At 45.1% G+C, this 14,408-nt stretch overlaps 1 pseudogene; it reads right to left on the bottom strand.

Moving 5' to 3' along the window:
* Positions 1 to 4,346, bottom strand: part of LOC148149223 (centrosome-associated protein 350-like) — a 758,453-nt pseudogene extending 754,107 nt beyond the window's left edge.
* Between the last annotated feature and the right edge of the window lie 10,062 nt (positions 4,347 to 14,408).

Below are 14,408 nucleotides of genomic sequence, written 5' to 3'. Positions count from 1 at the left end.
TGACGTTGGGAATAGACATGTTTTCATCCTATCAAAAGGAAAATCTACTAATATGCACTGATTCTTCATTGTGCTTTTAATATGATCCACGATTTTGGAGCCTTGTGGGAACATTGAAGACTTCTAACCTCAAGGGGGCAGTGTTATAGTAATGTTACTTTGTCCAATCAATCTGACAATTATCAATATGTTCGGCTCATGCTGAAGAAACTGATACTGTTTCTAAAGCAGTAAGTGAGGTCTGCAGATGCTGGAGATCAAAGTTGAAACTTTATTGCTGGAACAGCACAGCAGGTCAGGCAGCATCCAGGGAACAGGAGATTCGACGTTTCGGGCACAGGCCCTGAAGAAGGGCCTGTGCCCGAAACGTCGAATCTCCTGTTCCCTGGATGCTGCCTGACCTGCTGTGCTGTTCCAGCAATAAAGTTTCAACTCTAAAGCTGTACGCAAGTAGATGCAGCTGCCAAGCAGGCAGCCTTACACCCCAAACTTCTGATCCCATTGGGTCCCTAGCAAAACCCAGTTAGACACAGTATAAGGACGTGTATGCCAGACCTGGGTAAGATGCAGAAATCATGGAGGAATGAGACTGTCTGTTCAGTGCCAATTCACAATGTAGAGGTTGATTTCTGTATTGCTTATTGACTGTAATCATACAGGTTTAGTTTTTGGATTGCTTTCCATATTGTTTAGAAATTTGGAAGTAATTTGCAAATTTCCATTTCTGCATTAATTACAGGTACTTTATATTACAATGTACTACTGACTGAATTATCAAGTGATTTGGTTTCATACGTAGACGCTAAGCCTAAATGTCTTTGCTTTGTGTATGGAGCTTATAAGAATGCACACTGGTTGATTTGATTTATCTTTGGATTGGGCTGTTAGATCTAAGAAGGAGTGTCTGGCTGAGCTATTATCTTCACTTAAATATTTGATACTGAACAGTGATGGTTTATAATTTTAAGACTGTACCAATGTCTAAATTCTAGGGTTAGCTCAATATTAGAAAATTTCAGTGTGGCAAAATCACCATCTGTTTTCTACACTTAATTCCAAATACTGTCAACTACAGCTGTAGCTCAGGCCATTTGATTGGGCTAAAGGTTAATGTATTTTTTTAGAGAATACAATATATTGCAGGACTAATCTAAATTTTAGGTAATATTGATGTTTTTAGGAGCAAAACTTCGAGGAGTATTACATCTTAGCAAAGCTGGATTTATAAAAAATAGGTTTGCTTAATTCACCCATGCCTCGGCTCCTCTGTATAAAGTGAGAAAATAATGGGTAGGAAAGGAATCTTGAGTGCAGAGTTTAAAATGAACGAGCCTTTTGCCAGTGTGGGCAATATACTTACTCAAGTGGGCTATTTGAACTTGATTAATTTGAGAATTATTTATTTCAAAATTGCTGTTAGCCTGTGAAAGAGCACAAATTAGGGCCTCAAATCGGGTACTCCCTCAATACTCAAACCAGAATATGGGTGACTCTTATGAGATGAGTTTGTGTTCCTTCTTTGCTGCTGCCTATTTTAATTGATTATGTGTATATTGTACATACAAGGAGGAAACGGTTTATATTGTATTACAATGGACACTCCGCGGCCTCCTACCTTGCAAGGGTGAGATGATAAAGATCGAACTTGACCTGCTGTGTGGACTTGCCATTGCCGGCATTGGTGCATAAGAAGGGCCAGTGTACCTGTGCTTTCCTGAGCAAACAGAGACTGTGTACCAACTACGCCAGGAAGATGTCCTTGTGTGCCGAGAAACTGAATGTTACCAGGAATGACCATTGCAGTGATCAACTGCATCAAAAAGATTGAACAGTTAATTTACAGAACAAGTCTCAGTGGCCTTTGCCCTGTAAAGGTGTTGTGTGCCAGTTGATTACATTTGTACAATGGGCATCCCTGGTAAGCCTTTGTTAAAATAGACAAAGGGGGATGTTATCCTTCACTAGCAATTTGTTTCTAAAAACCCATAATAAAATATTTGGAGAGGATGAGGTAGTTTGTTTTGCCCTTACTTCAGCAAGAGACTCCCTGACCCCTTTATCCTTCCAACTCCGAACATGGGGGTATAGAATAGTTCTAAAGCATTTACAGGATTATGGACTTCATCCAATAAGTCGCAATATCCTATCCAAATTGCTACAATGGTAAGGAATGAGGAGGATGCACTTATATGAAAGTGCCTAAAATTATCCCCTGTACTATGATTAAATGTATCAGTCATCACTGCTTCCTTGAAGGACCTTGCATCTCATGTGTATGCCTTAAGGAGAAATGTGTCTCTATTACCACTGGTATTCAAACCCTTTGTAAGGTGGGTAACAACACCCACCTTCATTATGATACCCCGAATGGCACTAATATTTTCCCAATTATTGGATGGGTAGAACAATTCTGGGATGTCGACCACGTCTCTTATCAAGAAACCCACCTCATTCGACTAAATAATTTTCAGCCTTTATGTTCAAGGCCAAATTATGTAATCATGAATTACACAGGTATTCCAGGAAGTTACAAAGATAGGCCCGCTTCTTATTGGAAAGGTCCTTCCATTATCTACACTCAACCTGGATATTACTTTTTCAGTTACAATAAGGCGTATACCTACCTTGTCCTGAATAGAGCAGGTACACATCATAATGTAGCTGTAGGAACACTATTTCCAACTACTGTTCCCTGTCCAATTACCTGACAACAAGACTCAAATTCCCTGATTAAACATTCAGTTTCTCCTGACTTTTGTGCAGAATGGAAGAATGCAAGGGTTCTATCAAAAAATAAAACTCACTCATTGGCATATGCAGCTCTTAGTGTTCTTTCTGTAGGAGGGTCTTCAGGAGTTATTAATCATCAAAACCATAATTATCTCATTTGTGGACTCACGATTTCATGAAATGAGACAACTGCTGCCCTAATAGGAATTAGGGACATGCTTTCAGAATTGTGCCTATTTACCCAACAAAACCGCTATGCTCTTGATTACATACTTGTGAAGGAAGGTGGAGTTTGCACCATAGTCAAAGGAAAGTGTATCATGGGGGTCACTTATTTCATCGAAAACATTACTAGGCATAGAGACAGCATCCACACTTTTGTCAACCAAATGAATGAAGGTGCAGGATTGGGAGATTGGGGTTTTGGCTCATGGTACAACTGGCTAATCAATATGGCTATGTATGCTGCTATTGTTTTAGTTGGTCTTTTTGTTGGTATTGCTATTGTTAAGAGTATTATTGCTAAAATATTAATTTCTATTGACAACATTGGCTCCACCCAGAGAACGTTTCTTCTCCACTTAGATGATGATGAGAAGCATCATCGCCTGCCCCTGAATCATCTTCAGTGGAAGAGAAAATATTGCAGTCTTTCGCTGCTCTTGAATTGGATTAATTTGATCCATGCCCTTATGGTGTGGTCATAGAATGACAGAGGGGGGAATGAGGATCTAAAATTTGAATTTAGGCTGTTGTCAGAAGCAACAAGTATATGTAGATTTTTATTAACCACAAAATGGATTTTCAATTTAAAATAACACAACAAAATGGCTGAAAGTAATGATTTGACTCTTGTGAACGTATGCTGCTGCTTTGCTGGGTTAAGCTAAATACAAGATAAGAGAATACAATGGATTTTTCAGAATAGGAATTATAAGACAGTGATTTGGTATTTGAACTAATCCTGAACTAGCAAACCTGGGGTGATTCTGTGAATATAACAATCTGTTTCCAAGGGAATATCATTGGACCGGCCTGTTGGCAATCATATCACTTTATTATGGTTGATCGAACTTTCCTTGTAATTAAGAACCCTTTCCCAGGAAATATCATTGGATTAACCTGCTGTAAATCATGTCAACTTATTATATGTGATTGGTCTTTACTTGTAATTAAGGCTGTCCTATCTCTTAAGAAACATATAAATAATGTGTAATTTTTGAATATAATTGTGCCATTTCTCCACGGAACACAGAAGCTTTCAACCTCCGTGTTGCTGGCCAAATCTGCGCCAGGCTGCCTTAATTTATTAAACTGGTAACCTTGCTTTAACCAGACCGTACTCCTAGTGATTCTTTTGACCGATCATGAGACCGAGGGGTCCTGCAAGGGGGTCTACATCATCATTGGGATCTGAACAAAAAAGCCCATGAAACTCCATGTCATGTTCATGAATGTTCTTTGGGCAAGGGAACCCAGTCATCACCTGGTCTTGTGACTCCAGTCTCACACTGACTCAATTAATTCTTTACGGCCCCATGATCTGGTTCAGCAAAGAACTCAGTCCGAGCAACTGGAGGTGGGCAATACACTTGAGGCTTATCACTGGCATTCATGCCCTGAGAAGGAATAATGTCTGCCTTTTAGCCTCTTAAGCACCACACTCTCATTGTTCTGGGTCTCTAGGCCTCTCACATTAATTCATTAAGTGATGGCAATATGCAAAGAGCTTTTATTTTGAACTCTAAGTTCTCTTTTCCCCGCGATTCTCGCCTCTTCACCTCCACCCAAAAAAGCTTTGCTGTGCAGAGTGTGAGCTCTCTCTGTTCTCTGAGGCCTCACTCTGTCTCTGTTTGCCTCCCTTCCAACTGAAGACAAAACGTATGTTTCCAAAACCCTGTGGAGATAAGAAGACAGATGAGAAAAATAATGTAATGAGAGTTGAGTTGGGTTTGTTAAAGAAAATAATGTTTGTTTTGAAATGATATTTTTGTCAGTGAGTGACAAAGGAAAGATGGGGGTCCAGGATTGCTGCAGCCACTGCCAGAACATAGAACTCAGGAGCAGGAGCAGGCCTTTTGGGAGCTGCTGTGCCAATGAAGAAGATCACTGCTCATCTGGGTGTGGTCTCAGCTGCACTTTCTGCTTCCCCCAATTCCCACATTATACTTAACTGCCATCTTCATCAAAAATCTGTCTACCTCAACCTTGAGTAAACTCAATGACCCAACCTCCATTCCCATGTAGAGACGAGAATCCCACAGACTGTCGACCCTCAGCCATCAAAACAAAACCTCCTGGTTTTAAACAGGAGACTGCTTTGTGTTAAATTGACCCTCTAGTTCTTGTCTGCCCTATAACAGGAACCATCCTCTCAGTATCCAGCCTGTCATGTCACCTTAAGAGCTGAAACTGTTAATGAGAGCAAACAGGTTGCTTCATGAGGCTTTTCCTCTGGAAATGATTAACAATGTTGATGTAAACTGTTTTCTCCAGTGCCAGAGTTCAGAACAAGAGGGTTGTTAAAATTAAAATTAGGATGATTTCAGGAAGAACTCCTTCTGAAAAAGTGTGAAAATCCAGAACTCGCAATTGGAAAAGCTGTCAAGGCCAGGGTTCGATGTTCGTTCGCTCAGGACAGTAAGGTTTACAGAACTAAGGGGGAATGTGTTCCAGGTTAGCCATGGCCTAACTGACTGGGGAATTTGGTCAAAACAGATGATAATTTATTTAACATAAATTTTAACAATAAATCTATATTAACCTGAGTGTACAAGGCATAATTTCAAAGTTTTCTGATGATATAAAACGTTGAAGTATTGTGGCTTATGAAGACGATAGTGTCGAACTTCAAAAAGGATGTAGGTTAGTTAATGGAATGAGCAGATGATTGTAGATACAATTTAATGGAAAGAGATGTCACAGATTCATTTTGGAAGGAAAATGTTGTGAGACAAATCAAATTAAAGGATACAAATATGGATAGCTGTAGGGGCAGTAGGACCTGGATGTTTATGTGCATTAGTCACTGAAGGTCAGCATAGGCAGCTGTTTTCATGAGAGAGCAGCTGATAAAGCAGATGCCATATCAACATTAGCATAGAATACAGTGTGGATGTGAAAAAAATGTTACGTTTTCGGGGGTAATACAAAACTAAAATAAGTTCCCTCATTTAAGAATGAGAAAAGCAGAATTCTTTGTCTCGCATACAGTCATAGGTCTTTGAAACTCTTGTTCAAAAGGTCAACTGAAATCTCTGAATACTTGTAATGAAGAATTAGATAGCCTTTCATCCCTTGCTTATCAGTAATCTATCAGAATTAGGCAAGAATGTGGAGTAATCAGATCCGCCATGTGGAACAGGATCAAGAGGATGAATCTGCTTCATTTGTCCCTAATTCGCATAATTGTGTGTCTCTAAAAGCCAGGAAGATGTGCTCAGCTATATGACAAGTTGGTTTGGCCTCAACTGATGTATGAAGTCCAGTTGCACGGTTGAAAGAGCAGCCCCTTGAAAGTTTGTGATTTTCAATAAATCAGCTGAAGTGGCTGCAGGTTTGTGTGGGCGCAAATGGAACGGGACTTTACCCATAATCCTCAACAGCAGGGCAAGCGCTTTCTCGCCACTAGAGGGCAGCTGCTTCACTGTCCCTGATCAGTAAAAAAGAAACTGCAAAGATGCAGAGAGAGTGGACAGCTTCAGAAGCAGGGCACTCATCGTACCACAATGAAAATGACCCCTGTGATAAGAAAAGTACTTTGGTGTAACTTGTGATTGTCTTCACAGTGTGCTGTTTGATTCATTCTGTGATATAAATGGACAATATCAGTATCGAGGGGCACAAAGTATATTTCCTCCTCTAACCCCTTTCCAAAACACCCTCTCCATCTTGCTTTACTCCTTTTTGACTCTTCTACAATTGCCCCTGTTACCTCACTCCATCCTGGTCCCAGAGGAATTGATGGCCGGAGTTCATGAGCCCACACTGTGTGAAGGTTGGTGTGAAGTGAGGCCAGTGTGTTGGAGCTTAGGCTCCTGCCTCAGGCCCAGGTGTAGGGGCCTGTTCAACAATCTGCACAATGTGCTTTTTCTCTTTCTGACCGTACTGGAGTTTTCAAGCTGCAGTAACTTGCTGGCAACAAACTGTCTTGTCTAAAATGTTCCCGGCACTGGACAGATCTCTGCTGTTGGTTTTTTTTCTCTCTCTCAGGGGCCTGCTCTGTATTCAGTGCCTGTTATCATTAGTGTGTTAGAGTTTATATGTCAGCTGTTGCTTCCTTGCTATGGTACTGAAAAAAATTCATCCATGCCTCTTGAGATTTAAATACTCCTTCTTTATGAAAGTGTTTGGCAGACTTTTTAACATCATTTAACAAACTAATGATGGGAATGCATCAGTGTTGTTTATGGCTGGGAGCATTTAACATCATAGTCCTAGTTTTTAATGGATCCTCACTTGTGGTAATACAGTTTGCAATGTTTCTCTCCCCTTTCATGTTATTAAAAGGCTTTGAATAGTGTTATGCTGAGGACAGTGCAACTTCAACACCGTGTGACGGAGTGGGTGGCAGAATTCCCATCTCATTATTGTCCAGCTTTCAAAGAAAATGCTGTGGTCTCTGAAATTAGATTGTACCCAGGTTTTATGCATATTGTGTTTGAATTTCATTATTGGAATGCCAATTTTCATAAAAATATCCTGTTCGGTTTTGTAGCTCAGTAGTTGTGTTTGTTCCCTGAGATACTGAGAGTTTACACAACCCTCCATTTGCCTGTGATCCAGTTGTTGGCTGAAGCCTCTGGTTGTTCGGTGAGTCCAAGCCATTGTCTTGCTCTCTGCAGTTAGACCATCAACTTGGTTTCTCAGTGTGAGCCAGGAGACCACTGCGTGGTGACTTCCTGTTCCACTGTCAGGGTAAAGGCAAGTGAGAACTGTCAAGGTTAATCCCATCATGAACATCAGAACATTATATTCAGCTGGAACGACATCCACTGACTAATTTCCTTGGCCGCCATTGCAGTAAAAGCAAATCTCTCCATTTGCCAGCACAAACAGAAAGTGTTCGTCAGATTCCCTCATGTGTGATGGTTTAGCCCAATAGGAGCAGCACTGGTAGATCATGCTGTATCAGCCTGGACAGAAACCTGGGCAAACTCCAAATGAAAGGATGACCTTCAGTGGATCTGCTACGACAGGAAATATAGAATTGGAATCCTTGTTACTGAATCAACTCATCAAACCTAAATACAACTGAGAAAATATAAACTGAACCAATTTCCCAGGACATATGTCACAACAAGAAAGTAGGGAACACACAGTTTCTGTCCACTGTCTTTCGGGAGCATCGCTTTTCCTGTCCCACCTCTGCCTGTGGGGTACCATTTCTATCATCCTTTCTGTCTGAGAATATTACTGTTCCTGTCCCCACTATCTTCGGGAGAGTTTGGGGGTGTCACATCCAACCATTTTGTTAGTTCCATTTACTCTCATGAAATGGGTAATCCCTGCTTCACTATGTGTGTGTAAGCCACGTGTGAAAACCCAGCACAGCTCACCCTTCATCTCAATCAGAACACAGGGTTGGTCAGTACTGTCTGGACCCAGAACAATAACACTGACTAACTGGAGACAACTCAGATCAAGTCCCAATGAGACTGCTATTGACCTTCACCCTCAAAGTCCACTGAGGAGGTGGTCATTAATCCCAGTGTTGTCACAGAGTAAGTTCTCCCAGAGATTCATGATTCATTCTAGATTTTACACAAGTGTGTGATGTTGTTAGGAGACAGGTGGTAAAGCATAGAGATAAAATATAAAAGGAGAGAGAATTATATTTTTGTTATACCATCCTTGAACTTAAGATGTTCGAAAATATTTTACAGCCAATGGAATGCTTCCAAAAACCAGACATTATTGTGATGTGGGAACTGTGACAGCCTGGGCAATGCAGATCTTTTAGTAGCACCACCCAGAGACTGGAGGCTGCTACTGCAGGCAGGCTACAAACCGGCTCTGCTGTGAGGGAGGGACACTGGGGCACGTAAGGACATGGGAAATAGGAGTTGGAAGAAGACTCCAACGGCTGTCCATCCTTTCCTAAATACAGAGACCAAAATTGCACACAATACCCCAGATGCAGCCTCACTAACACCCCGTACAGTTTTAACAAGACTTCTCTACTTCTAAATTCCAACCCCCAACAATAAAGGTGAAAATTACATTCGCCTTCTCGATTACTTGCTGTACCTGCACTAACTTTCTGTGTTTCATGCACAAAACTCCCCAGATCACCCTGTACTGCACTTTGTTGGAATCTCTCACTATTTAACTAATAGTCGGCCTTTAGATTATTCCGACCCAAGTGCATGGTCTCACACTTTCTGACATTAAATTCCGTCCACTGTGTATTAGTGTTTCATTTCCAGTTTGGTCTTCTCTCTTTGATTGACTGTCTCAATGCATCTATCTGTTCCATGTCCCATTCCCATATTTTTGTGAGCCTGACCCTTGATTGTCTAAACCTTTCCTGCTGGTTCCATTCAATGACAGGCAGGAGGCTGGAAGAACACAGCAAGTCAGGCAGCATCAGGCGGTGGAGAAGCTGATGTTTCAGGTGTAACCCTTCTTCAGGAATGGGGGTGGGTGTTAGGGGAAGGTGCAGATAAAGAGGTGGCGGGGGACAGGATGATGAAGTGGGGATCAGTGATGACAGGTGGAGGGTATGACCTGGTTGGTCAATGGGAGGAATGAATCTGGTAGGTGTAAGGGAGTAGTAGAAGGGAGGGAGAGGTGCTGGGAAGGGAGTCAGGGGATGGGAAGGGAGTTTATTTGAAATTGGAGAACTCAATGTTGAGTCATCTGGGCTGTATGCTGCCAGAAGGAAGATGAGATGTTGTTCCTCCATTTTGTGGTTTGGTTCATTGTGGCAATGGAGGAGACCGATGATGGTCATGTCAAAAATGGAGTGGGAAGGGGAATTAAAATGGGTGAAGACTGGTAGGACTGCTCGGCCCCTGCGGGTCCGGCTGAGATGTTCGGTGAAATGTTCCTCAGTTTACGTTTGCTCTTCCCAATGTAGAGAAGACCACATGGGGAACACCTGATGCAGTAATCTAGGTTGGAGGAGAAGCAGGTGAACCTCTGTCTCACCTGGAAGGACTGTTTGGGGCCCTGGATGGAGGTGTGGGATTGATGTACCAGCAGGTTTTGCATGTTTTCAGGTTCCAGGAAAAGGTACCGAGGGGTTCAGGATGGTTACAGTGCGCGTAGCACAGATCAAGAATTATCGAAGGGAATGGTCCTTGTGGAAGGCAGCCAGGGGTGGGGAGAGGAAGATATATTTGGTGGTGTGGTCTAGTTAGAGTTGATGGAAGTGTTTAAGAATGATGCGTTGGATTCAGAGATTGGTGGGTTGATAGGTGACGACAATAGGGACTCTGCCTTTATTGTATTTCGAGGGGGGTGGGTTTAGAGCAGTGAAACAGGAAATAGATGTGGTGCAGTGGATGGCAGAAGGAGGAAAAGCACATTGTTCGTAACAGTTGGACATCTGTGATCAGTGGAATATCTCCTCATCCAAGCAGATGAAGCAGATGGGGCAGAGGAATTGGAAGAATGAGATGGAGTTCTTACAGGATACTGGGTGGGAGGAGGTGTAGTCCAGTTAGATATGGGAGTCTGTGGGTTTGTAGTAAATGTCTGTCTGTAGATTATCACCAGAATTGGAAATGGAGAGGTCAAAAAAGGGGAGGGAGGTGTCCGAGATGGACCAAGGGAATTTGAGGACGGGGTGGAAGTTGTGGGCAAAGCCGGTGAACTGCTCCAGTTCAGCCTGGGTGCAGGTCACTGCACTGATGCAGTCATTGATGTAATGGCGGAAGAGTTGGGGCACAGTGCCTGTGTAGATACTGAAGAGGGACTGTACAACATAGTCGATAAAGAAGCAGGCGTAGCTGGGGCCCAGCTGGGTGCCCATGGCCACCCCCTGGATTTGGAGGAAATGGGAGGAGTTAAAGTAAACGTTGTTGAGGGTGAGGACTAGTTCAGCAAGGCGGAGGAGGGTATTGGTGGAGGGGGACTGGATAGGTCTGTTTCAGAGGAAAAGGTGGAGGGCCTGGAGGCCATCCTTATTGGGTATGGATGTATATATATAAGGACTGCACATCCATAGTGGAGATAAAGCACTCAGGGCTGGGGATCTGGACGTTACTGAAGAGAAGGGGGGTGTGGTTGGTGTAGTGGATGTAGGTGGGAAGTGCCTGAACCAAGGAGGAGAGGATGGAGTTGAGGTAGGGTGAGAGGAGTTCGGTGGAACAGGAGCATGCTGAGACAATGGGTCAGCTGGGGTAGTTGGACTTGTGGATCTTGAGGAGCAGATAGAACTGGGCATTGTGGGGCTGGGGGACTATGAGATTGGAGGCAATGGAGGGGAGATCACTGGAGGCAATGAGGGCACTGATAGTGCAAGTGATTTTAGCCAGATGGGTCACCGCGGGGTCATGGGCAAGGGCATGGAGTCGGAGAATTGGCGTTCGGCCTCTGTGACATTTAGGTCTGTTCTCCAGACTACCACCACCCCATCTTTGTCAGTGGGTTTGATAGTGAACCAGGAGTTGGTGCAGAGAGAGTGGAGCCCTCAATCAGAGGGGGGGTGGTTGGAGAGGTTGACGGGGGTGGGGGGACGGGAGGGGGAGAAATTGAGGCGGCTGATGTCACTTCAGTGGTCAGCACTGAAGAGGTCTAGGATGTGTACACAGCTGGTGGTGGGGGGTGGGGGGTGTGACCAAATGGAGGAGGAAGGTTGGAGGTGGGAGGAGGGGTCCTCAGAGGGAGTTTGGGAGTTTTTGTTAAAGAAGAAGACACGGAGGTAGAGGCGGCGTAAGAAGAGCTTCGCGTCGTGGTGGGTGCGGGTTTCGTTGAGGTGGGGTCGGGCGGGAATGACTGTGAGCCCTTTCCTGAGGATGGACCTTTTGGCCTCAGAGAGTTTGAGGTCGGTGGGGGGGGGGGGGAATAGGAAATATGGGCAAGGCTCGGGCGTGTGGTTTTTGGGGAAGGCCCAAGGTGGCTGAAGGAGGGGAGGGGGGAAGGGTGATGACATGTGGTGGGTGAGGGTTGATTGTGATGTAGCATGGGGGAATGGGTGTGGGAGAGAAAGGAGATTGGGGCGGAGGTGGGTTGTGGAGTGAAGTGGGGGAATGGGAAGGTGGGGATGAGGTGAAGAGGGAGAAGTGGAGGGATAGGGTGCACTGTGGGGGTGTATGGGTGAGGAGGGAGAGTGAGTGTGCTGGATGGCTGCAGATAGGCAGTTGGACTCAGGGTGACTCTGGGAAATGTAGTCAGAGTCTGGGTTGCAGAGTGGGTAGGGCCAGAGGTGGATGCAAAAGCTGGAGCGAAGTCAAGGCCGGTCCAAATGTTTTGACCTGGGTTCGATTCCAGCCTCAGGCAACTGTCTGTGTGGAGTTTGCACATTCTCCAAGTGTTTGCGTAGGTTTCCTTTGGTGCTCTGGTTTCCTCCCACAATCTAAAGACGTGCAGGTTAGGTGAATTGGCTGTGCTAAATTGCCCAGAGTGATCAGGGATGTGTAGGTTAGGTTCATTAGTCAGGGGAAAAGTAGAGTAATGGGATAGGGGATTGGGTCTTGGGTGGGTTACTCTTCCAAGGATCAGTGTGGACTTGTTGGGCCAAATGGCCTGTTTCTCACAGTAGGGATTCTATGACAGTCCATTCCAGATTCCCACCACCCGCTGAGTGAAAAAGTTCTTCACCAAATCTCATTTGCGGTGTTCATAATGAAACCTTTCAAACCATTCATTTTGTCTAGTGCCATTTAGCTCTTGAGATCCTTATTCAATAAATGTTTTATTCTTTTATATATAATATGAGTTCCCTGACAGGGACAGTTAACCTTGTCCAATCAGGGAGTCCTGGCTGACAGATGAAAAGGGGACTGTCAAACGGCGGTGCTCGGACCTGACGTCGTGCACCAGTTGGAGGACGCTCAGGTGTGCGGTGGGATCCCGTCCGCGCTCACCCCAGCCCGGATGGAATTTCACATTGGCCCCAGGGTCCCGTACTTCCCGCGGGAGCCTGTGCCCCACAACCTGAGCCGCCTCCGAGACTTTAATTTTGTTTTGTTTAGGGAGGTGAAAAGGAGAGCCCTGTACTGACTGCTGCTGCACACCATCCACCTCTTCTCCCTCATCCACCGTCCGGACACGCCTTGGCGTGCCCATTTGCCACCGGGCGGTGGGGATCCCCAGTGGAGGGCTCTCTACGCGGGAGTCCTCCCCCTTTCTCTCAGGGATCTGGGGTGGAGGGTGTTGCACGCAGCAGTCCCCTGCAACCGCAGATTACGGTGGTTCACGGACTCCCAGCCCAACTGCTTGTTCTGTGGTGTTGTGGAGTCTGTGGACCACGTCTATATTGGGTGTGGGCATTTGCACTCCCTTTTTGATTTTCTTAAAAACCTTCTCCTCTGTTTTTGGCTGCACTTCAGTCCCACGCTCCTGATCTTTGGGCACCCGGTACGGAGGAAGGAGGGCAGGTCTGAAGACCTCCTCATGGGTCTGCTCCTGGGCCTGACCAAACTGGCCATCAACAGGTCCAGCGGGCTGTGGAGGTGGTCGTTAGGGCCGACTGCCTGCCCCTCTTCCGCGGTTATGTTAGAGCCCGGGTGTCCTTGGAGAAGGAGCACGTGGTGTCGACCAACACCCTTGAGTTGTTCAGGGAGAGGTGGGTGCCGCAGGGAGTGGAGTGCATTATCTCCCCCTCCAACTCTATTTTGATTTAATCCCTGCCCTTCCCTTCACTGTTTGATCACACAGCATTGCCCTTTGATGCGAAGGGCACTGCTTGTCACAGGCCACTCAGGTGTTTCCTTTCTTCCTGGTGGTGGAAACTGAATAAAGATTCGTACACGTTGTGTCTCTCACTGTATCTCACACCTGCACACACATACACCATAGGTGCTGGGGATAAAAAAAAGCTACTGCAGTTAGGAGGTAGTGTGGGGGTAATATAAAGAAAAATAAACAGGAGTGTCAGAGGTTCTAAAAAAAAAGAAAAGGGGAGTGTCAGAAGGACTGATACCCTGGGACCTAACTCTGAATAACAACCTGCCAACCAACCCCCTCCTTCTGTCCCCCTCAATCTCCCCATGCTTACTCTTGTTTCCCCTTCGATCCAGCCTGTGCTGCCTTTGGGAGAGGCTGACCTTCCCTCCCTACCTCACCCAGGAACATAGTCACCATCCTAAAGGAGCACAGTCACGTTTTTAACCTGAGGGGCATCACAGCTGGGACAGGAGGAGAGAACTTGGCACCTTCATGGTGGTCATACCTGTCATTAATCCACTGCAACCTCTCTTGGGGCTGCAAGAATTTAACCTCCCTCCCTCAGACAGCTCCCCTCCCTGTAAGGTAATATTGCTGCTCCTAATTTCAGGCTAATTGACAACTGAAATACAACTATGGTTAGCCAGCATTGGCTGGGCAGGCAGCCACTACTGCTCTGAACCTGTATCCAGAAAATCCCCTTGTAATTGGGCAACACATTAGGGAGCACAGTGCCCACTGCCTCTGAAATCCCTCCCTTACCGAGAATACACTCTCAGCTGCCATCTGAATTTACTATAAATTCTGTGTCCTGTCATACTGCCCCTGTAGGTACCTGATGA

This window comes from Chiloscyllium plagiosum, unplaced genomic scaffold (assembly GCF_037043375.1).
Source record: "Chiloscyllium plagiosum isolate Xiang-an unplaced genomic scaffold, Cpla_swu_hap1 HiC_scaffold_9, whole genome shotgun sequence".
NCBI classification, from domain to species: Eukaryota; Metazoa; Chordata; class Chondrichthyes; order Orectolobiformes; family Hemiscylliidae; genus Chiloscyllium; species Chiloscyllium plagiosum.
The sequence above is the reverse complement of the archived record's forward strand: the minus strand, read 5'-3'. Positions and strand labels throughout refer to the sequence as shown.